This window comes from Leptidea sinapis, chromosome 17 (genome assembly GCF_905404315.1).
Source record: "Leptidea sinapis chromosome 17, ilLepSina1.1, whole genome shotgun sequence".
Classification (NCBI taxonomy): domain Eukaryota; kingdom Metazoa; phylum Arthropoda; class Insecta; order Lepidoptera; family Pieridae; genus Leptidea; species Leptidea sinapis.
Window position 1 is genome coordinate 4,331,929 of NC_066281.1, and position 26,093 is coordinate 4,358,021.

General features: G+C 33.2%; 1 protein-coding gene and 1 long non-coding RNA gene across 2 annotated transcripts in view; one reads left to right on the top strand and one right to left on the bottom strand.

Annotated features, from left to right (window-relative positions):
• LOC126969215 (dual specificity calcium/calmodulin-dependent 3',5'-cyclic nucleotide phosphodiesterase 1) overlaps positions 1-26,093 on the top strand; it is a 514,263-nt gene that overhangs the window by 379,499 nt on the left and 108,671 nt on the right. The gene's annotated exons all lie outside the window — the stretch shown is intronic.
• On the bottom strand, positions 14,790-25,058 carry LOC126969284 (uncharacterized). Its single transcript, XR_007730363.1, has 7 exons — positions 24,950-25,058; positions 22,078-22,137; positions 21,769-21,795; positions 21,656-21,691; positions 21,323-21,343; positions 15,349-15,405; positions 14,790-14,919 (listed from the first exon to the last, which is right to left on the bottom strand). It is a non-coding gene; the product is annotated as an uncharacterized LOC126969284 (long non-coding RNA).

The following is a 26,093-nucleotide window of genomic DNA, read 5'->3' on the forward strand; positions in this document are numbered from 1 at the left end:
ATAGTAATACATTTTGTAGAAACTTTATCTTATTCTGACATCATATTATAAAAAGCGCATCCATCTTCAATAACACAGACTCTTGTTAAAGTTTACGATCTCCCCGATGCAATCCTTGGCAATTTGTCTGAACCCTATAATCTCAAGAGCGACGCAAAAAACTCTAGTATAACTTGCAGAAATTTATTGCAAGTTCTCAGCAATTCGATATTGCTATTAACGACATCGATATTTTCCTTTAACTTATGAATTTACTGGAATGTTAAGTGATCAGCGTGTTTGGAGAAGGTTTTAGTATAATATCTTTGTTGGTACTTACGTAGGTTGATTACTTTTTTATGGAAGGACAAACAAGCGTACGGGGCATCTGACGATATGTGATCACCTTTCTTTATGGAAAAGGAGGACAAACGGCGTACGGGTCACCCTGTGTTAAGTGATCACCGCCGCCCACACTCTCCCGCAACACAAAGAGGAATCACAGACTGCCGTTGCACGTTGCCAACTTTTAAGGAATAAAAAAAGGAAAACCGCACAAGAAAGCTCAATCCACAGCTTTGTGGTATGTGGAAAAAGTTCCTTCAAAGCCTCACTGTGGAGGAACGCCACACATCCAAATGGTGAGGATGCTAACCTTATTTGTAGCGTGTCGTGTGAAGGTGGAATTCGGTGACAGAAATCAGGTGAAACAGCTCTTCGGAACAGTCCCCGTGATAAATGCGGTAGAAGACACACAATGAAGCGACGTCTCTACGCAACGCCAAGTTATTATCATTGTAGATGTTTTTTTATTATTTTTTACACTCCTCGTTGTTCTTGTAGTGTTATACTTACTGTTAAGTAATAAAATAATCACTCTGTATAAAAAACAACCATACTTTTATTGTTAATATTGAGGGTACTCGTAAATTCTTTAGTTTGTAATGTTGTTCATAATATTATGTCTTAACACCTAAATGTTTATGGTTTTGTTTTATTTTGTTTTTTTTTTATATAATTAATATTTGTATGTACTTTTAAGTTGTTCCCTTTACTATTATAATTAATTATGTATTACATTCTACGACCTTTTATGCACAGTCAAACTTGAATGAGTTTATGTATGTACAAGAATTTTGATATTTATAATATGTAATTTGTTAATAAATAAAATAAAATCGAGCCGTTCACAGAGCACTGGGTCCCCTGATCATCTCATTGAAATCTTTGATACTATCATATATTGAACAAAACAATGCCTCGTAGCGTCTGTCTGTCTAAGCGCGATACACTTTGAAACTATCTAATGGTTTTTCATATGGTATACACCACAGATTTATAGCAAAAGTGATTACGCATTATCGGACTGTAAGGTTGTCTATAACCTACTATATGCTAAGTCTATGGTATATATCTATAGACGGAGGTATTCACAAGGAAATGGCAAAGCATATTTTAAATTGGTTATTTGATATTAGTTGGAGTCAGAAGGAAACAGGAGTCCCTATTTACGATTCCGTACTGGCAATAGATAGACTACAATGACAGAGTCTTAGATTGGGAAGGATTGGTATCCGCTGCGCTCCAACTAGATACCGCAGGCGTAGTCGCAAACTGCGGCAACTAATACTACGCCCAAGTGGGCGTACTCAAGCCAGTCTCGTACAATGTGTGTTGTCAGTAAGTATATCGTATTTTATTAATTTCAATGTAAAATAACACGAAGCGTAGGTATTCCAAAAAATTTGAGAGATGCCATTGAATTTCAAGATACCACGCACACAAGCATCTAATAGTTGCCATAATAAAAAAGCTATTGTCCTCCAACTAGATACCGCACTACCTAGTGCGGTATCTAGTTGGAGCGCAGCGGAAACCAATTTTTAATCTTCGGACAGAGCTAATACTCATAATACTATCGTAGTTATTACTAACTGCGATAATATATATATATGATATATCTTTCGCGTAGACGAGACGCTATAAAGCAGTAGAAATATTATACCTGCATCGTAATATTATGTACCCTATATATTGTTCCAAAATCTTATTAATATTCAGGCAAATTGAATTATCAGGTAATAAATGACCAGTACGTATCTTATTGGCTGCAAGTCCTAAGTCATCTTTTAAAATATGTGACGTGGTTCTTGGTGCTATCCTCATCTTCCAAGATAAAATCTTTTCCTTTCGGACAGGATTTCTTCGAATTCTTTCCTTTATTGCTTTGACCACTTATTTCGTGGACGGCCAGATCTTTTTCTGTCACAAACAGCGGAGGTCTCATTGTACCTATTACAGCCCAGTACACAAACATTTTACTAATACCTAGCGTATGAAGAGTCTTAAAATTGCGTTTGGCTCCATACCTACTTTGTGTAATGCAATCACAGCGATTCAGTTCTCTTTATCACTTCACTCCATTTTAATATCGCAAAATATTGTACAATTTATAGGCGCCATAATGAGAAACGCAATGAACAATCTATTCAATACTCTAACAATCTATCTATCAATCAAAATGTACCCTATATATTGTTCCAAAATCTTATTAATATTCATGCAAATTGAATTTAAATCTATTCAGTTGATGTTTTTGAGTTGTGGCCATCTATATACCTAGTTCTTTTTTGGATTCGGTATTGTTTTCAGAATACAAAAATCAATTTAGATTAGTCATACATATAACATATCTATTTTAGAAACAAGATGACTAACTACTAAATCGTCAATATGCAAATAAAACAATGATGTTTTTGTTAAAGTATTAAAAATACAAATTGCGCTTGTTCTCAAAATTCCTAGCGAAACCCAAATTGTCTTCGCCGCAGCTTCTAAATAGGATATTAAAATATTCCATTATTCTTTCAGAGGAAAATATATAAAATGGCGGAAATTTGTATTTTATTCTGCAGTCTAGACTCTAGACAGTTTCAGCACATTCGTTATTCACACAATAATGACGCTTTGACAAAAATAAAACGAGTATTAAATGTTTGCAAAGCAAAATAGAAGTTTCTAGTAAGAATTTTAAGGAAGGTTTATTTTTGCCATGTCACAAAACCTTGTATGCTTTGTTCAACTCTCAGGCTGTGGCTTTATCTACAGGATCTACTTTACAGTTGATAACCTGCTCAACCCAAATAATTGCATATTAGGAAATTGACTTGTGATGTGAGTGAGAGTGATGCTCTCAAATTAAACATAATTCGTAATATGGTTAATCTTACCAATATTCATAGTCTTGCCATAAATACTGAAACTAAGAAAAAAAAGTGCATTGCAAATAACATTTATTACTTTTACAGTGTGTTAGTTTAATACATAAATATAAATAATTTTAAATATAAAAAGATTATTCGATGTGGTCTCTGTTGGCTGCTATACAGACTTTTAAACGTTGAGAAATTATCAACAGAAGCACGCACTCTTTCCATGGGAAAATTCCTTACTACCAATCGTACGGATTGTTTTAGGGACTCCAAATTATCATGGCGCTAAGAGCAAGGCGTACTCTCTAAAACTGACCTAAGTCTGTATCTCAGTCTTAAACGTTCGTTCTCAACCATTCTTGGTTATTGAACACGGTGTTGTTAAAAGGGCTTCACGACCTTCTCAAAAATGGTATCTTGATACACTTGTGCCGAGGTTTTGATACCTTTTTCACAAAAGTATACTCAGTCACTCCTTCATAGCTAATACCTCACCAAACCATCACTGAAGTCGGTTAGTTGCCCACGTTGAACTGTCTGTCGACTAATTGGGAAGATTCCTTATTCTCCTCATTGTTAAAATGTTGCTCAGTTGTAAAAAAATTCTCATCCGTAAACAATTATTTTCGGTGACCTCCCTTTGCGTACGGCTTCAGTAGTTGTTTCGATTTTACGACCCTATTCTTTTTTAAATTTTCAGTTAAGAAATGACCAGTACGTATCTTATTGGCTGCAAGTCCTAAGTCATCTTATAAAATATGCGACATGGTTCTAGGTGTTATCTTCATCTCCCAAGATAAAATCTTTTGCTTTCGGACAAGATTTCATCGAATTCTTTCCCTTATTTAGTTACTATTTATTATTATTGCTTTGACCACTTTTTTCGTACGAACCCTACGTGGACGGCCAGATATTTTTCTGTCACAAACAGATGAGGTCTCTATGTACCTATTATAGCCTATATAGCAGTACATAAACATTTTACTAATAGCAAGCATGTGGAGAGTTTTAAAATTGGCTCCATACCTACTTTGTGTAATGCAATCACAGCGATTCGGTTCTCTTTATTACTCCACTCCATTTTAATATCGCAAAAAATTTTAAAATATATAGGCGCCAAAATGACAAACGCAATGAACAATCATATAAAAATGAGATTCCAAATTTAAATGTATTATTTTGTTTATTTTTAAATTTTAACAGTATTTATGGCCAGACTAAGTATTTTATACTAAACCAAACAATATTAATGTTTGAATTATTTTTATTTAATATAATTTAACCCTTTTCGATATAAAGATATTTAATAACATTGGATAAAATAGAAAAATAATAAAATCTATCTCATACAATTAGGGCCTCCAATTTACAGTGCAATAGAGGTGCAAAATCTTTGGAAAGAAATAAAATACTGTACTGTTGATTAGATTAAATAAAAGAAATACTTAGAATATCTTTTGTATTTTAGAAATAACAGGATTTTTTTAGTGCCCAGACAATGGGGAAAGGGCTACCTGCCGGGATAACAATGGGACTCACATGAAACCTAAATGCCTACCCACTAAACTTAAAACTCATACTAAATGTATTGAAGTGATTAATATCAAAATTTTGGACACTTCTGGTTTGATTTTAAAATCGATGTCATTGATGTCGTTTTACGTTTTAGTAAACGTACTTTAGATATCAGTTAAAAGTTTTTTGATATCTGTAATAGATATTGAATAATCACCTCACGCACGATTACACCCAGTATAGTACAAAAAAATGTATGAAGTATTGCATATGAGATGGAGTTACTGACATTATCCTAAAACACTACATGATTTATAACTGCTTAAGATAATTGTATTCCAAAAATCGAGACTTACACCATAAATTCATTCCATTCAATTCATATTTAAGTATATAATTTTCATATTATTATGTTTTCAAATACAGGAGATACTGTAAGAGCTAAGCTAACAGTAATTACCAAAGTAAGCATTTCCACCCAGAGTAATAACTAATATTACTCTAAGTGCACTTCCGGTTCATGATAAACTTACTGTTATAATATTATGTACCGTCAGCATAATAATTACATTTTATAATTTATTAATTTAATACCAAGGCGTCACTAGTTACATTGGTTTATTATTATTAGTTAGGTAACTCTTTTGTTTAAATGTAATGTAATTTTGTAAATAACTTAGTTTTAAGACGTCTAATTTTGTATTTCTTTCCTCTTTTTGTATGTACATATTACTTTAATTAATGTTAAACTTTGTTATTCATCATGTAAGATACTAGTAACTATAAAATTAACCTGTGGATAACAGTGTGGGTTCACACTAAAATTAATTTAATATCTACTATACTTTGAAATTGTAAAATGAATTGTGTGAACTGTTTGTCCCTAAGAAAAAAATAAAAATTATTGTGATTCCTCTTAAAAGAACAATATTTATTTCGTTTTCTGCGATGATTACCATTAAACGACATTATATTCATTTTTTCACTATGAAAACTTTAACATTTTTGAAGTGAAAACTTGATTGTGCGTGCTGGGTACTTTATTTTGTGAGTATTGAATGAAACTGACCTGTCACGTATGAATAAAGTCGGCTCGATCCACTAAAAAAATTAGCGCAAAAAAAGAATGCTGCGAGAGTTTACTGCGCCACTTCTCCTCTCACAGAGCGCCATTTGTTTCCAAAGGGGTAATAGTATCTAGTAAATTAGAAATAACATCAAAAAGAATTCTAAAGGGATCAATTTTGAGAAAATAAATGCCTTTTATGACTCTAATGGAGACCACTCCCGCTGCTGATCTAAGTTATTTATTGGAAAACTTTTTTGGCGATTTGAAATTTTATTATTTATAAGATTAAGGCAACCAAAAGTATCCGACACTTGCTTGTAATAAACTAATAAATATATTCTGTGAACCGATTCTCTTTGTTTACAATAAAAGTATATTACTATGATTAATTTGCTATCATTAAATGAACAAATAATTAAGTTTTATATTTGGGCGCACACGTTGATTAAAAAAATTAAACATCCTATTGTTGATTATAGTTTTCAGTTATCATTTTCTATCTGTGTGTGTCTATGACTGTATTTTCTACTACCTCTTTCTACGCCCTTGACGACATCCACGTGGAAGCAGCAAGATACTACGAGTATGTCTGCATCTAGATATGATCCCTATGTAGCGATCTCTTGTTTAAATTTATGCAAAAGTGTAATTAAATATTTTCGTAGTATTTTTTTTATGAACGCAAGTGTTACACCTTTAAATAAAACACCTTAAGCACCAAAACCCGACGTTCAAGACCTTTCCAGATCTGGTTTCAGTTTTTCTGCAGTCCTCCTGAAAACGAGATCGGGAAAGGTCTGGAAACGTCGGGTTAACTCAAATAAAAATGTACCTTTTACGCAAACATGTAATGTTAAAACACAGTTACAGTCACACGTGTTTTAATCCTTCAAAAGTGTTTTATTTAAGCAAATATTTTCAGTACTTTTTGTGTTTTGTCTGGACAAACAGGCAAAAATTCTATAAAGTATTATTTTGGATTCTGTATTTGGAGAGTACACAGTTAGTAACTTTGTTACGATTTTATTATATGTGTATAGTGTGCATATATTTAATTATATCTCGCATCGTTCATAAAATTTTGTTTTTCAAATTTTACTTGTGTATTAAACCTAGAAGTGAGGGTCATTACTTTAAAAACATAACAAATTGTTAAGAATTACAAGAGCGACACCTCATTTCCTAATATGCAAATATTAGGGTAGAGCAGGTAATCAACTGTAAAGTAGATCCTGTAGATGAAACCACAACCTGAGAATTGAACAAAGCATACAAGATTTTATGACTGACAACGTCACTCGAACGGTTAGCTGAGTTGGTTAGAGCACTGGCACGGAACGCCGGAGGTCGTGGGTTCGAGTCCCGAGTCATTCATAAATTTTGTTTTTCAAATTTTATTTGTGTATTAATTATATTTTTTATTGAACAGTTTGACTAGAGTAAGTACAGTTAATGTTGATGAAATTTGTAAGCCAATGAAGCGAATGTTAAGTTAGAATTTTATTCAGTAAACCATTAGGATTCGTGTCTAGGTATCGTTGGAATTGAAACGCGACCCTTGAACATAATTTCCACACTCTGAAGCAGTTTTATTGCTTGTTTATCGGCTGTGATAATAAATCTTGATAGGATGTTCCAGCGTATTGGGTAGTGAAGTGAAAATAAGTGTTTCTACACGATGAATGTTAAGATAAGTTGTTGAAATGAAAACTTATTTAGCGGCGTTGAGCAATTTTCTTGGGATGGGTATAAAATGTAACTCGCATCAGGACACTTGACATGATCAAAATTCGTAAGACTGTCGTTGAAATTATAGAAGAAATTTGATATTTCTGAGAGATTTACTTTTTAAAGTAGAATAATTGCAATAGTTATGAAGTGTTAAAATAATTATCTGATATAAATTGTCATTTTTGTGTACGAGAGCGCAATAAATGAATATTGTATTTAACCACATAAATGATAGTACTTTTATACTGATAAATGAAGCAATCCGTGCGAAATTATTCCCTAACCATTCCAAAGTATTCAACAATGCATAACGTTAATTTTCAAGTGAAAACTTGCAACTTCTGCCGGCACTCCGGAGTGCATTATTATTTCCAACCCGCCCCCCCCCCCCCCTTACTTAGGACTTTTATTGGGCTAAAAATGAGAATACTTAGAATAAGAACGAGAATTATTAATTATTGATATTAGTCCAGTGGGATCTGATAAAATTCACGTTTATCAATAAATTGACATCATTTGGTATTGCTATGGCTAAAGTGTGTGTGGCTGTGAGAAAGTGTATATTTGTGTGTGTGTGTGTGTGTGTGTGTGCAGTGTGAGAACTTGGACGGTCTGGTCATACATGAAGGTAGAAAAAAATCGAAGTTAAACCTGTTAATATTTTAAATTTTATTATAATAAAATTTTCCCAGATATTTACTAATTTTTTATGCATTTCCTTTGTATTCAGCTCTTATACCCACATTTCATACTCGTGCTAAACTTACGATATATTTTGTTTGTCTTATCTACGAGTCAAATTTACCTATTTGTCATATTTTATGTTACAGCTCCACTTAGTTACCTAGCACATTCCCATGCAATTTTACCCCCAATATTTTGGTGGGTGTATATAATTTTTGGAAAGGAACTCTGAATCATTTTCATAAGCCAAATAAAAAGCTAAGTTAGTGCAATTATTTTACTGAAGTCAGTGAAATACACGACTTGGGTGTAATACTAGATAGGCCATTGACTTTCAAACAACATGTAGATGCTGTTGTTAACATGGGCGTGCATATCATATAGGCAATTAGGCAGTGGCTCCCTCCTTATGAACCTTAATAAATATAGCACTAGTATTAAAGTTAATTTAGTTTAACTTGGTTCTGTTATTTTATTATCAAACTTCTATTGAACACCTACTCATAAAATTTTTCCTTACGCTAGATACTAAATTCCTACGGTAAGCAATCTTTGCATATTCCAAAGCTCAACTACGACTAGTTAGATCTACAGTGCCTACTTTGCTAGAAAACTATTACACGCACACAATACTAGAGATTTCCGGTCTATAAAAACTAAAACAGTACTATTTAATTCGCTGGTGATGAGCCACTAAGTACTCTTACGACAGTGTAAATTGGAATCACTCCAACGATCCTTTACTCGTCATCTTGCATTTGTTTCAGAGGGAATATCATATAGGCATCCTTATGAGCAATGGTCACGGTTTATCAAAACGTAATCCCTGCAGTCCCGTCGCAACTAAACTCTTTGTTGCTTAGAGAATAAGGCCATCCAAAGCAGCACGCTTTTACCAGTGGGAGGCTTCTTTGAACACCACAGATTGGGCGTGCCGTGAAGCACTAATGTGTAAGCATTACTGTGTTTCGGTCTGAAGGGCGCCGTAGCTAGTGAAATTACTGGGCAAATGAGACTTAACATCTTATGTCTCAAGGAGACGAGCACCGTTGCAGTGTCGCTCAGAATTTTTGGGTTTTGCATTAATCCTGAGCGGCACTGCATGGTCATACCCATCGGTAGGGCATATCAATTACCATCAGCTGAAAGTCCTGCTCGTTTCGTCGCTTATTTTCATAAAAAAGCACGCATCTAACATACAACTAAATTTCATAAAGCCAATATCACGTTTTCTTCAACCATTTGAAAAGCTAGAAAACCGTTAGTTGTAGTCGTATGTATGTACAGTACAGTTGGAATTTGTATTTTGAATTTCGATCACGAACGTTGGCAAAATCAAAGAGAACTTATAATTTAAAAAGCAATTGCAACAAATATATAGGATCGGTCTCTGAGGAACTCTTGTTACTTGTGATATGCATTGCAATCGATGAATACATTTAAAGCAGCCATAATAGTAAGGAGATAAAGGCACATCTAATAATAAAGATATTATATTGTATTCGCTATTCAAATTCTTTTTGTAACGAATATTTTAGAAACGGCTGACCACGAGTGTGTCGACGAGACGAAAAACGCGATGCCTTCGGGCCAAAGCATAAAAGGCATTTATTTCCTCAAAATTAGTACCTTTTGAATTATTTTTGTTGTCATTCCTAATATACTAGATACTACTATCACTTCAGTAACAAATGGTACTCTGAGAGAGAAGAAGCGGAGCAAAACTCTCCCAGAATTCTTTTTTTTGCGCTCTTTTTAATGAATAGTACAATATTGCACTGTCATTGCTATTGCTATAAAATAATCATAATCTAGTTACAGGCTGTCCGATCACTTAGATATTCATCTGTGGAGTAGTAGGATTTACTTAAAATGTCTACCGCGGAGTTCGGATACCATCACTCACTTATTTCACCAATTATGGGTGCTACTGTCTTGCTTAGCTAGATAATTACAGATACTGAATGCTTGCTGGGATCAAATTTAATTTATTATTCTTTATTTAAATTAAAATCTCTTGAATTATAGAAAATGATAGCATCGATTATTACAGAGAGAGTTAAAGAAAAAGTTCCGTAAAGGTGGTGTTCCATACAACATTTTACTTTCCCTCTTCTTTTCATATACTTTGAGCTTAGATTAAGAATTGGTCTCCGCTGCGCTCTAACTAGATACCGCAGCCGTAGTCGCAAAGTGCAGCAACTAATACTACGCCCAAGTGTGCGTACTCGAGCCGAATAAATTTAAATTCTAGTTACGATTATGCCAGCTTTCAAATAAAAAGAATTATCAAAATTGGTTCACCCAGTCGAAAGTTTTGAGGTAACAAACAAAAAAAAGAACATACCGATGAATTCAAAACCTACTCCTTTTTTGAAGTCGGTTAAAAATAAGCAGTGTTGGATACAATACTAGATTTAAGAGTTTAAATTTCGTTTGTCGAGGAATGGTAGAGAGTTCAGAGATTTAAGGTATTCTGTGGTTTCTTGTAAGTCACAGTTTGATTCATCAAACTGAATTCGACTCTAAAATATCTACCAGTATTCGTACTGGTAGATATTTTAGAGTCGAATTCATGTGTTTGAAGCAATTTGAAGCATTCTTTATAATATAATAAACTAAAGTCTATCCTCGCAACAGTGTCATAAAGGTTTGTTACTTCATAGCTCGTAAATTAGTTCTTGTTGTCTATGGTTATTGCTCGAACTCGAAGCCCGTGAATGCTGAAGTGCCCCAAGGCTGTGTGTTATCTCTCTCATAAGCCCCTCCAATAAGTCGCGGAATGGGGTAAATTGAAACTTGTCCAAATTAAACCCCAGAAGACCCAAGTTTGCGCGTTTACCACTAAAATAACCCATTTGTGATATCACCGCTCTTCGACAACATTTCTTAGCTCGCTTTAAAGCTTTGCTGAGTATCGGAATACTGGGTCTTGAAATCTTGAGCGATTGCCAATTCCGTGTTCATCTGCAGGGCAAAGCCAAATTGGCTTCGAAGAAGCTCCCAGCTTCGTCATAAACAGAGCACCGCAATACTTTAAGCCGGCCCACATTCTAGCGCTCTACAAAGCGCAGGTCCGGCTGTATTGCTGTCATATCTGGTCTGGCACACCCCAGTATCAGATCGATCCATTTGACCACGTGCAACGCAGATCGAGTCGAATTGTCGAGGACCCAGTGCTCTGTGAACGACTGGATCACTTGGCACTGCGTAGAGACGTCGATTCATTGTGTGTCTTCTACCGCATTTATCACGGGCAGTGTACTGAAGAGCTGTTTCACCAGATACCTGCCGCCAAATCCCACTTTCGCACGACACGCTTCAAATTAGGAAATCATTTTCACCATCAGTATGTGTGGCAGTCTTCCACTGTGCGCTTTTCATAGAGCTTTCATCCACGTACTACAAAACTGTGGAGTGAGCTTCCTTGTGCGGTGTTTCCAGGACGATACGCCATGGGTACCTTCAAAAAAAGCGCGTACACCTTCTTTAAAGTACCGTACCCTCGTTTGTACTCCTTTTTCCATAAAAATAGCTTTCTCAGTGTATATTATTTGAACCAGCATTCGAACAGAACCAGGAAATCGGAGCACATTACATTAATAAAGAATTAATAAACAATGTACATTGGGGTGGTATTAAAAATATATCTAAATTCATTCAATATATCATCACACAGAGAATCGTAACCGAATCCTCCTTGACAAATAAAAGCTATTCGTTTTCGAGTATTATAACACTTAAATCTAATACAACAGATAGGTTCCAGGAGTAATCTCGTCGAATAATGTCGAACAATGCGAGTATAGCGTGATTTACACGATCAACAATGAAGATGGATTCGGTATCAGGAATGTAGGTCGGACTGTTCTCGGCTAGCTATTCTAGCAATAAGTGCCAGTGATCAATTATGATGCTGTTTGTAATGTAATACTATTTTCTGTATCAAATGATTATTTGGACAGTTTAATGAAACGCAAAACCAGACTAATTTATTTAATATTAGTTTGTTATATTTTTAAGAGATGTCACTCACATCTGAGATTAAATTTCCAAGTAAAATTTTTTTTATGAAAATAAGGGACGAGATGAGCAGGACGTTCAGCTGATGGAAATTGATACGCCCTGCCCATTACAATGCATTGCCGCTCAGGATTATGAAAAACCCAGAAATTCTGAGCGGCACAACAACTGCGCTCGTCACTCTGAGACATAAGATGTTAGTCTCATTTGCCCAGTAATTTCACGAATATAATTTCATGACGAATGTAATGTAATGTAATGAAACATAATTTCGAGAAAAACAGTAATGCTTACATATAACTGCTTCACGGCAGAAATAGGTGCCGTTGTGGTACCCATAATCTAGCTGGCATCCTGTGAAAAGGAACTCACTGGTGTACAAAAGGAATTTGTACCAAAATTTTAAAGGAGCCCCTTCGACATCCTTCTATCTGATCATCAAGACCATTTTAATGTTAAAATTGGCACCAAATATAATCACTTGAAATTACTAGGTAAAACTGGAGTCAATTTTCAGAATCAATTCGCTTTAAATATATGGTTTTTCGCATGCAGAGTGCATACTCTGCATGCAAATTTATCGCCTACATAAAAATTAATAGCAAACTTTAAATTGCACTATTTGATATACACATATCTTCACGAGTCCATCGTTTTTACTTTTACTATTTTATCAGTACACTCTCACTACCTCAAGCTCCTTTAAAAATATTGACAAATATATATTTTTTTAATAATAAAAATTTGCTTATAAGAAACTCTAAAGAAATAAAACACATTGCGTGTAAAACATCTCAATGAATACTGTTTAAATTTTTAATTAATATAAGCCAATAACTAACAAAAAAGTAAAAAAATTAATAGTCAACGGCTCACTGGTATGATTCGCCACGACTTAGATTTACTTTGACAAGTGGACAGACAGTCAGAGTTATCCTATAAAGGTTACGGACTTATTCACTCGGACATAGGGTATCCAAAACCATAGATATGTGTAATGTGTATATGATGCATATGAAGTTAAAAGATTATCAATATTATAATGTTGAATTTGATATCAGTCACCCCACTAAACTTGGAATAGATGTATATTCTGTGGTTGTGATAATTTTACGCAGCAACCAACCTGGCCTTAAGAAATGATCCCATTCTCATTCTCGACTATCAGAACGACACGTAGAAATCATAGTTTCAGTTTCAGTTTAATATGTTATTGTGCGGTAGTCATCTTGGATTTCAAAAATTATCCAAAATTCATTTTCTGCAACCCCGAAAACCATGGAGACCATACCCATATCGCTGAAATGATGTTATTGTACCGTAGCCATCTTGGATTTTTAAAATGATACCAAAACCATTATTCTAATTATATAATAAATATTAAATATAAAAGGATTTAACACGGCAACCATCTTGGATCTCACAAAATCCCCAATTGATTTTACACCATTCTGAAAATCTTGAAAATGAATTTCCTTTCTCTTCTTTCGCCATCATTCGATTTATATGGCACTGACCTGAAAATCGTATCATGCTGCCCCAGTTACTCTTAGAAATTTCAAGATAAAATCTCCTTCTGTTCAATACCCCTGTCAACGTGAGTACAAAATTTCATGTTGATTGGTTAAATATTTAAGGTGTGTAATCGTAAAAATCAAACATACATTTTCGTTTATAATTATCTCTATATAACATTGATATGGTATATAGAGATTATATATAAGATGAGTTGGTAATTTTACTATGGTTGGTATTTTTTTATGAAACGGAAATCCGTGAGGGATATTTCATACGATACCAATCTAGTGCATGTGTGCATTTTCTGTCATTTTAAAGTAAGCTTCTAATAAATCTAATAACATCATCTAAATAACAAATGAGAGTTAAATTTCCCGTCATTCGTTTTCTTTTGATTGAAATTTGGTAATCCAGAAGTTCACGTTCCATTTTCAAATAACAGCAAACTGAAATCTTTTTACTGGTATACGCAGGCAACATGGCGATTGGCTATTGCCCACATTTTTCTTAACGAGTAAAACCGACAACTTACATGAAATAATATCAAATAAAGTAATTTCTTTTTATTTTAGACACAAGGTTTCATAGCAACAATCACTCCTTACAACCTACACTATCAATATGGCAATAAAACAAAAATGTCCTTACTTTTCCAAAATGACCGGGTTCGATTCCCGAGTCGTGTATGTTTTTTTTTGAAAATCTATGAATGCAGTTTTTGTTATCCCTAAAATCGATATCATGTTTCGTAAGAAGATATTCTTCTATCTCTTATATATTCTGAAATCCCCGTACTGACCGGTTTGGGTGGCCTACCCTGTATATACAATGAAAATGGTCTTTGTTAGAGGCTCAATCACGCCTAAACCACTGATCGTATTGACATGAAACTACCACCATTCAATGCAAAATTTATCCTTAATGGTTTATGGCTACAATTTTTTTGAATTGCAACGGGTTTGAATGGCTAGTAAATAATATAGGATAATAACCTCCGCGATGAGTTATCATTGTTTCATAAAATCTGAAAAGTTATTATAAATCATACTAAAACAGCATTGCAAAATTATTACATTTTATTACTAGTCCAATTTTCGTTCGAACTAAAATGCTGATTTGAAAAATTTTTTGCCATGTTTTCTATATAACAAAAGTAACTAACATAACGGATATTTCATACTGCCTTTCCTGAAAACATAATATAATGTTATTAGTGAACACAAAGAAAATAAGCAAGATAATAAAATGAAAGACATAAGCATGATGAGATGTGATACATCATGGAAATATGCTCTTGTTTCTTGCATTTTTATTAACGTTAGATTATGTTGGGCACAAGGGAAAATAAATACTATAGAGCCACGAACGAATAATATTTTATATGTTTAATGCATTCATAATGTGTTATGTTATATTTGATTATTATTTAGTACGCACTTATTGTCGCATGGAACCAATGAAAATTCTAAAATTTACATAAAAAGATACTTAATGTCAATATGTATCAAAAACAGTCGGATCTTTTCAAATGATAGAAAATAAATATATTATGTTATTTATTCAATATTCAAATAATAACCAACTAGTTATAATTTAATAATTATTCTTAATACATACCTCCTTGCTTCTTCACAAAATCAAGAATATTCTTAAAATACTCGACTTGATTCTTTTCTAAAAAAAAAAAGTTTTAGTTTACTTTTTGTTTAAGTCAAACGCTCTTGTGATGTCTTTGGTGTTGGAGAGAATGTAACGCTAAAATCACATACATTTGCGGGTGTAAGTTGTTATTACATCAATATTAGCTTAAGGGAGGCTCCTTTGCACAGGATGCCGGCTAGATTGGGTACCACAACGGCGCCTATTTCTGCCGTGAAGCAGTAATGTATAAAAATTACTGTGTTTCGGTCTGAAGGGTGCAACGGACGCCGTACCTAGTGAAATTACTGTTTTTGGGGTTTTCAAGAATCCTGAGCGGCACTGCATTGTAATGGGCAGGGCGCATCAATTACCATCAGCTGAATGTCCAGCTCGTCTCCTCCCATATTTTACTAAAAAAAAGGTGGTTCGGTGATAAGTAAAGGCGCCCAGACGAACATAATATGGTGAAGCTTGCCCCAGACTTGCCAATAACCAAGCGTACGCGTAGAAGACCACCGGTCAGACGGTCCAAAAAGACGTGAAAGAAGCTCATTTAATAGCTAAGATGGCGGAAAATCATGCTGAATGGAAAAAAAGAATAAGGAAGGCCGACCCCAAGTAAGTGGGAAAAAGGTCTAGGAGGAGGAAGAAGAAAGTTATCTAAGTTTAAAACTGTCGTCTCATATCCACGTCAATACTCGTTTTCAAAATCAGAGGAATTACAGGAGCGTTGCTTGCCTGTGTGATGGGTACAAGCGCTTCTTTCTTTTTATTCATTTATTTATTGAAACAACAGGTACTCATTATATTTATTTAAACATTATTAAGATTATCTTTTCAAATTTAAATATTTTTAATCAAAATATGAAATAAAATCACTTATTGAAAGTCAAAAACTATCACCTATTTCAAAAGGTATGCCTCAGACTGAGAATAACGGGCGCAACAAACTCAGTGGGTTTCTTTTTTTTTATAAAAACATGTAAACAGGTTAAGGGCGGTCGCTCCATTCCCGATCTATCATTACTATTAAAAAAGTTATTTATGCTATAGTAACCTTTACCACACAAATGTTTTTAACAATTCTTTTGAATAACATAAAAATTTTGTTTTGAATATTTTCTGGGAGCATATACATCGCCCCACAAGACTTACTAACGTAACTTAGCCGATTAGTAGGCATTATAAGTTTATATTTGTTCCTGGTGATAACATTATGGTTATGACAGTTTCTAGCAAATTCACTTGTGTGCCTATGAACATACATAACATTATCAAGAATATATTGAGAGGCAATAGTGAAGACGTGTATTTCTTAAATTTTAGGACCTAGGTTATTAATAGCGTGAATAGCCCTCTTTTGCAGTACAAAGATGGTATTACAGTATATTTTTATTTTATTTTATTTATTTAATAGGTACACACAACAGAATTACAACAAATACATAATAAAAAAAAATAAACTATCAGCTAAATACAAGATAGGCTGCAACTCCACGAGGGTGTGTACTCAGCATGTTTAGCCAAAATTAATAACTATGGAAATACAACAGTAATAGCGATTTTAAAACTAACTTGAGGTAATGTAGTATTATAAAAGAAAAAGATAGAGAGAATATATATTTGGACAAATAGAAGTGAATAATTATGGTAGTTATATTAAGATGCTTTTTTAAAAGTTTAAAATAATTAAGGAATTTATATAAACTAGATTTCCATTTACAAACAGATGAACTGTGGATGTCAGGTACTTCACTGATTTCGAGTAGTAGTGCATTGTATTGACGACAAATTCTATAGATAGGGTTATGGAAGGACACGTTATTATTGCAGAACGGAATGATAAAAGGATGTTCATGTCTTGAAGACCGATTGGGAACTCTTAGATGAATATTCGACAAGAGGGAAGTAGAAATTGTGCCATCCAGTATTTTGTATAAAGTCGTTAGGCCATGCAATTTGCGACGACTCTCGAGGCTCAGTAACTTGAAGTGAGATAGCCTTTCCTCATATGTAGTCAGCTCCCTTTTTAGACCAAACCTAATCGTCAATACGCGAAGAAGACGTCTTTGAATAGACTCAAGCATATCAGTATATGTATTATCGTACTCGATTTGGCTCAGGATTAGCGACTTATAGAGTAACAGTAAACTATTTGGTGACTTGAATTATTTAGTAGCTCTGCATATGAAGCCTGATAGCTTATTACATTTCTTGGCTATTTCTTCATAGTGATATTTAAAAGTTAGTTTCGAGTTAAAAGCAATACCTAGATCCCGTAAAACAAACTTTCGCTCAAGTGGTATATTATCAATTTTATAGTCAAACAAAATTGGGTTTTTAATACGAGTGAAAGATATAATGGAGCATTTTTTTTATACTCAAACTCATACTATTAGCACTACACCAATCGAGTAGAGTATCAAGATCCAATTGTAGATCAATACAGTCACTAACAGTTTTAATTCGACTAAAAATTTTAAGGTCATCCGCATAAAGCAGGGAAACATTTCTTAGCCTAGGGATCAGATCATTAATATATATAATAAACATCAATGGGCCGAGATGGGATCCCTGAGGAACGCCGGATATTATAGAGACTCGTCGTGAATAGAATCCCTTTAGAGCTACTAATTGACTACGATTGGATATATAAGCTTTTATCCAACGTAAGAGGCAACCATGCAGACCCATAGTCTCCAATTTACAGGCCAATATTCTATGATTTACTCTATCAAAAGCCTTTTGGAAGTCAGTATAGATAGAGTCAACTAGACCATGATCGTTGAAAGCTCTACAAATAAAGTCCGTATACTCCATCAAGTTACTGGCGGTTGACCTTCCTTTTAAGAAACCGTGTTGCTTCTGAGTGATATGCGGGATAAAGTGGCAATATTTTGGCAAAACTGGATAAGATGCTTATAGGCCTATAATTAGTACAGTCGCTAGGGTCACCCGATTTGTGTATTGGTATGATGTGTGCTTCTTTCCAAGTATGAGGAAAAACACCAGTTTGGAAAAATTCACCCAGCCAACCATTTGTTAAAAATCAAGTAAAGAGGGTCTATCAGAGCCTCTGAGCAATGCTTAATAAAGTAGGGAGGAATGCCATCTGGCCCAGCTCCTTTGTTAGGATCCAATGCATTGAGTTTCTTTAAAATATCCTCTTTAGATATGTGCACTGAAAATAGAGGATAATTAATAGTAGCCTGACTTGATAAAGAATCGTTCATGTGCCTATCTGGTTCAAAAACTGATGAAAAATACTCGGAGAAGAGTTCGGCTGCGGCTTCACCACCAGTTGCAATTTTGTCACCAAACTTAATGGTCTCGGGGATTGACGGTCCAAGTCTTTTACTTTTAATATAAGAAAAGAATAGTTTGGTTGAATTATTAAGCGACTCTTCCACACTTAAAAGGAATGAGTTATAACAAGCCTTAATCAGAGCCTTGGACCTAGAGCGTAATAACCGAAACTCGTCGAAGTCCCTCGGATTATTGGTTTTTTTATATTTTTTATGGATACGATTTTTCTCTTCTATACAGGCTTTCAAAGATTCTGAAAACCAAATAGGATAGTTCAATCGACCTATTCGCTTATATTTTGTGTTTCTTTTTATTATGTCGTTAAGTATTTCATAAAAATATTTAACACTCAAGTTGACATCACTATGGCTTAAAATACTGTCCCATGTGCTATTATTAAGTTGTAGTATACAACTTTTTGTGTCACATTTACGAAAGTTAGGCACCATAATAGATTTGTTTTGTATATTTTTTATATTAGATTCAATAGACACATCGATCTCAATGGCTGGGTGGTTTCGGTCGGGCACACATAATGGGGAACTCTCAGATAAAGATACGTCTGTCAGATCTGTCATAAAAAGGTTAAGAGTACGATTATTTGAATTGCGAACATAATTATATTGCGACAGGCCACCCACCTCCAGTAGATCAATAAGTAGCGAAGATTTGGTATCGTAGGCTTTACTAGGGCACAGACGAGGAATGGAAATGTTATCGCACGACCATGTAATACCAGGCACATTAAAATCACCGAGAATAATAGTTTTAGAATTGTTTAGATTTAAAAGCGTATTACAACAATTATCATAACAAGTGCGACATTGAGTGACATTAAAGGAGTATATATATGTACTAATTAAAGGAGCTAACAACATTTCACAACAGATACTTTTAATGGGCATAGACTAGTTTTATCAATGAAAAACAAGCAAATAAAAATTTTCCTTTTACAAAATTATAACTGACATTAACATTCTAAAAATGTTTACAAGAAAATCCTACCATATTACATTAAGTTATACTCGTAGTATCTTTTCGCCTGAGATCCGGGAAATTGAAGTTGAAGAGATCTAAATTAGCATCACTCAAAATTATTAAACCAATTCTTTAAGAAGGCGTATTATTTCCAATTTTAGTTTTCATAAGCGGTAAATAGATTATTTTTGTTTTATTTCGAGTATTCTGTTAACTCATTGAAATGTAGAATTCTATATGTATATATTTCTCTATATTACATAAGAGACCTTTGTGTCAAAACTCATCACGATATCTCTGCATCCTGATGGCGTAGAGATTTCAAATTTGGTAGAGAGATCCCTTCGCCGAGTAGAGGTCAGCGGATTTTACAAAATTTCACCCGCAATGGGGTTTCCAGGGGCTTAAAAATTATTTAAACATATCTGATTTTAAACAAAACAAATCTTATAACTATATTTACATTACTATGACTACTTTTTAAACTATAGCATTTATATGTATAAATATATATACGCAGACATATCTAGTCATTATGATGCGCCAATTATAAAGGCATTTATTCGGCTTCATGTGCCTGTTTAGTTATAATTTTACTAACAATTATTATGGATTTTGTTCTGAATTAAATTTTTATTAATTATTTTCTTTTTAATTGTGATAATAACGTAATATCTTAAATTTTTAACTGTAATTTAATTTAAATCAAATTAAACTCCACAATGTTATGTTATTTAATTTAAGTTAATATTGTTTGTATATCTATGGGTAATGCCTGAAAATAAATTATTTATTATTATTATTATAGCATTTTTACTGCTTATAGTACCCACGTAGACGGTGTTGGGGGCAGTAGCTAGTATGTCTATAGAATCTGTTATATTGTTTACAATTTTGTGCAGAAATGAAATGTCAATCATACGCCGACGAGCTGCTAAACTTATATCTTTAAACGAGCAATTCTTGTATGTGTATATATATATATATATAATCTAAATCTTGGAAACGGCTCTGACGATTTTCATTAAATTTAGTATACAGGAGATTTCAGGCGCGATTTAAAATTTAAAAATATGTAGTTTTAACATTACAATACAAAGGTAAATTTCGCAACATTGGGTGATCCGGAAAGCAGAAGACCCCGGTTGGAAACCAGTTGTCCTATTATAGTCCATAGTGTTCCTTTTTGTTCAAGTTTTGTACATTTTTTTTGTAAATTGAAACATTGTAACCTACTTTTATACATGTGTTACTTATAATATGTTTATTATTTTAAACTTGTAATTAAAACCATTATCTACCAGTGGGAGGCTCCTTTGCACAGGATGCCGGCTAGGTTATGGGTACCACAACGGCGCCTATTTCTGCCGTGAAGCAGTAATGAGTAAACATTACTGTGTTTCGGTCTGAAGGGCGCCGTAGCTTGTGAAATTACTGGGCAAATGAGACTTAACATCTTATGTCTCAAGGTGACGAACGCAATTGTTGTGCTGCTCAGAATTTTTGGGTTTTTCAAGAATCCTGAGTGGCACTACATTGTAATGGGCAGGGCGTATCAATTTCCATCAGCTGAACATCATGCTCGTCTCGTCCCTTTTTTCATAAAAAAAAACATATCTTTATCTGAAAAATACTGAAATGAAGAGAAAGAAAAAAACCCACTCACCTTCATTGCTTAGTTCTTCTTCTATTAAGAACAGAAAAATAAATGAGATTAAGTGTAATATATATACTTATATCCTAACTTAATACAATTGATAATACGAATTTAACTATATATATCTTAGCACCTAAATGTTTATGCTTTTGTTTTTTTTTTTACATTATTAATATTTGTATGTAGCTTTATGTTGTTTTCTTTTTATTTTTTAATAAGTATTACACTTATTTACAGTAAATTTAAAGAATATTATGTATCTCGACGACCTTTTGTACACAGTAAACATCTTTTTTTGATATTTTATGTAATTTGATAATAGTTTATAAATAAAAAACTTACTAGCAAGTTCTACGGCACTTTTCTCCTCGTGTTTGTCTGTTAATTAATTGAAATATTTATTAATTCGAATCTTTTGAAATAAATATTATAAATGGTTTTCAATATTTACTTACGTAACCATTTGTAGTATTTCTTCATTTCTAAAAAAAAGGAAAATAAAATAGAATACATCGCATTTAGTTTGACAAAATGTATGTAGGTACTTCAATTCAATCTCGAAAAATTATTTCTGATTTTTTGTATTACTTTTGGATTTCGTTTTCCCTGAGGGAAAATATTTTAAACATAGTTCTTGAATTAAAGCTACACAGTAAGATGCTCAATCACCGTTTAATAATTTTAAAAGAAAATTCACGTATGAAATATTTATAACAGATGTATAATGAGTGAGGTAATAAAAATATAAAAGTTATACTAATTACCTTGTCTTTGTTCATCTGAGTCAAAATCGATTGAAAGATTGTCCAGCATAGAAATAATATCTAAAAAAATGATATTATTAAATAACGCCCATTTAAAACATATCACTTAAATAATACTTCTAAAACATTCCTTTTTTTACTGTTGAATATTTATACCACTAATGAAGCTTATACCACTAATGAAGGCATATTATAATTATGATTTTAACATTTTATGATGTTAGCTGTCAAAATGCTCAATTAGGCTAGTCAAATAACTCATAAACTAGGTAAATCTTGAAAATGCCCTAAAATAAAAGCAATATCATATGATTTTTAGATTTTTCTATAAATAACCAATCACGTCTCTCGAGGATATTATATTTATCAGAATGATTACAAGTAAATAAAAATTGCAATTGTGATTAACAAATTGAGATAGATACGGATTGTATTCCGTTTTCCTTAAAAAAACTCAATAATTATTAAAAATTTAGAAATTTTGAGAAAAGGCACTTAATGACTCGCCACAAGTTAGGATATCATCCCCACCATCTGGATGTGTGGCGGTCCCCCACTGTGCGGTTTTCAAGGAGCTTTCTTCCACGTACTACAAAGCTGTCGAATGAACTTCCTTGTGCGGTGTTTCCGGGACAATACGACATGGGTATCTTTAAAAAAAGAAAAAATGCGCGTATACCTTCCTTAAGGGCCGGCAACGCTCTTGTGATTCCTCTGGTGTTGCAAGAGAATGTGGGCGGCGGTGATCACTTAACACTAGGTACGCTCGTTTGTCCTCCCATTCCAAAAAAAAAGGAGGAAATTTCCAATGAGAAAGTGATGACTCTCGGAACTTTTGTCTTATTTATAAGTTTAATTCAACACCGAAAGCAGTTCTCTGGGTCGCCGTTATAGTATGAAGGCACTGGTGCCAAAATACAGTAATTAGTATACCACATAATATATTTATATTGTAGTATTTATAGCATTTTTTATGCGTTAAAACATCTCCGAGATATATTTCTCTCGACATCATTCCGAATCAAATAAGCTGGCGCATATTTTAAGAATTTTATCAGGAATTAACATTTTTGAAGTCAATTAAATTATTAAAACTTTCGTGAGTCATTATTAAATTATCTATTAATACGGCTTTACTCACGTTTTTGTCGGTGTCCGTACCGACTAGTTTTGGACCATTCGGAGGTCCTTCATCAGGGTGAATGTGGTGGGGTCGCGATAACGTCCCACCTCTTACTGCGGACTTGGGCTCGTAGTGCGTGGCTGTACATGGGCGCGGGGGGCGCCACTAACACTGTATCACTATTGGTGTCCACTGGTGCACAGAATGTTCTCACAATGCAGACACAACAACTCCGAAACTAGTCGGAGTTGTTGTGTCTGCATTGCACACACCGACAAAAACGTGAGTAAAGCCGTATATATAGATAATTTTTGAAGTCATTGACGAAATAACTAATAATATAATCGGGAAATGAACCGGGGTTTTTTAATACAGACAGATTCTGAACATTCAGACATATCAATGGTATGTTATAACATAATTATTTTTCTCTCATCAAAATATAAAGCTGATACTAGCTGACCCAACAAACGTTGTATTACAATATATAGTAAATTTTTGGAGTATAAAAAATAGATGAGACCGATTCTCAGACCTATCAAATATATCGTACATAAAATTTATCATACTACAAAAATTATTGTATTCGATTGTCATCTTGCAACCCTATTGCGGATCTATGAATGGAAGAACAAAATAATATAAAAACCGTTATACAAAAATTTGTGTTAATCGTAGAGATGTGAAAATTTTAAATTGTATGTATTTTTCAATGCTAAATCATAATAAAATAAAAATAAAAATATTTAGGGGTATGAAAAATAGATGTTGGCCGATTCAAAGACCTACCAAATAATATTTATTTGTTAGGTTTATTTACAATCACTTACAATAATACACACAAATATAAAAAGTAGAACTAAAAACTAGGAACTAAATATAGAGATTACTTACAAATAAACACAGCATGCACAGAAATATTTAATTTTAGGTATTATATAGAATAAGTTACGAATTAAACATTTTTTTTAAATTAATAAATGAGTAAGTTACATAGTTAAACACAGTTACATTAATTTTCCAATTATAACATTATTAAAGATTACCAATGATGATGCAAATGGTCTTGCGGAATTTGGCTAAGGAATCAGCAAATATGTCAATAACAGCTATGCTATAAGAATTTAAAATTTTACGTAAATATGCACACAAAATTTAATACAAATCGGTTTAGCTGTTTCGGAGTAGTTTGGTAACAAACACCGGGACACGAGAACTTTATATATTAGATTAATCTATCAAATTTAGAGAAACAAAATAGCTAAAAACCAAAGTTTTGAAAACGTCAAATATTACAATATCTTAGTAATTCTGCGTGAGTCTTAGAGACCAGTAGGTATAAAAAGTTTTATTGCAAGCAATCAAAGATATTATGTTCTTATTTTTTTATTGCATATAAGTTATTGCATTTTGTAAGCCAATGTCAATATTAAAATATAATGTATTAATATTTTTAGTGTTAATATTGAGGGTATTTGTAAATTATTTAGTTTGTAAATGTTGTTCATATAATTTCTTAGCACATAAATGTTTATGCTTTTGTTTTGTTTTGTTTTTTTTTTAAGTATAATTAATATTTGTATGTAGTTTTAAGTTGTTACCTTTTTATTTTAAAATTAATTAAGTATTAAACATTAAATTTAAATAATATTATATGTATTCCGACGACCGACACGGTAAAACTCGAAACTAAAATAATTTTGTTTTCTATAATATGTAATTTGTTAATAAGAAATAAATAATTAATACCTTCACTTGACTCGGAGTTCGAACTTGATGAAGATTCTGTTTTAACTGTGGTAAACTAAAAATAATAAACTTATAATGATTCACAAATACTGATAGAATAATTTAGGTCCGCGAGAAAATTCTTCGCATATAGGATGCATATAATAAAATATCTTTGGCTATACTATTTGTATCTCAATGTTATATTATAAATTAGTAAAATTTAGTTTCTACCTATTATTTTTTGTCCAGTGAATGTCAAATTCTAAACGAAGAAATTTGTGTATTTTAAAATTATTTACAAAAATTTAATAAGTGCAATTCAGTTTAATTTCGTTCAATAAAATTTATTATCAAAATCCTAAAGGCGGTCACTCCATTCAAAATCTGTGTTTTCTTTTAACATTTAAAACAATAATTCGTTTGAATTTCGTTACACATTAGTTTTGAACATTTTCTGGGATGATGTTGTAAAAGCATATACATCATCCAAAAAAGACTTACTAATTTACCTAGACGAGTACTAGACACAACAAGTTTATTGCATTATCCATACAAAGAAAAAATCAATAAAGAACACGTTATAAATACATTTTTTTTATGAAAATAAGGTACGAGACGAGCAGGACGGTCAGCTGATGGTAATTGATGCGCCCTGCTCATAACAATGCAGTGCCGCTCAGGATTCTTGAAAAACCCCAAAAATTCTGAGCAGCACTACAACTGCGCTCGTCACCTTGAGACATAAGATGTTAAGTCTCATTTGCCGAGTAATTTCACTAGCTACGGCGCCCTCCAGGCCGAAACACAGTAATGCTTACACATTACTGCTTCACGGCAGAAAAAGGCGTGCCTGTGGTACCCATAATCTAGCCGGCATCCTGTGCAAAGGAGCCTCCCACTGGTTTTATCATACATTTTCGCCAGCCGTTGAACAGCGTAAGAATCGGATTATAATATAAATTTCGCCTGTATATTTGTAGGAAGTAAAGTGTAAACAAAATTCTCACCATAAGTCCAGTAATAAGTACTGGGAGCATGGCAGCAATACTCATTTGTACAGATTGTTCCGTCACGCCAATTAACGATAACTTAACGTTTCAAAGCAATCGCCGCTTTAATTCCTTTTCATAACTTTTATTGCTTCTAGACACGACAAATAACG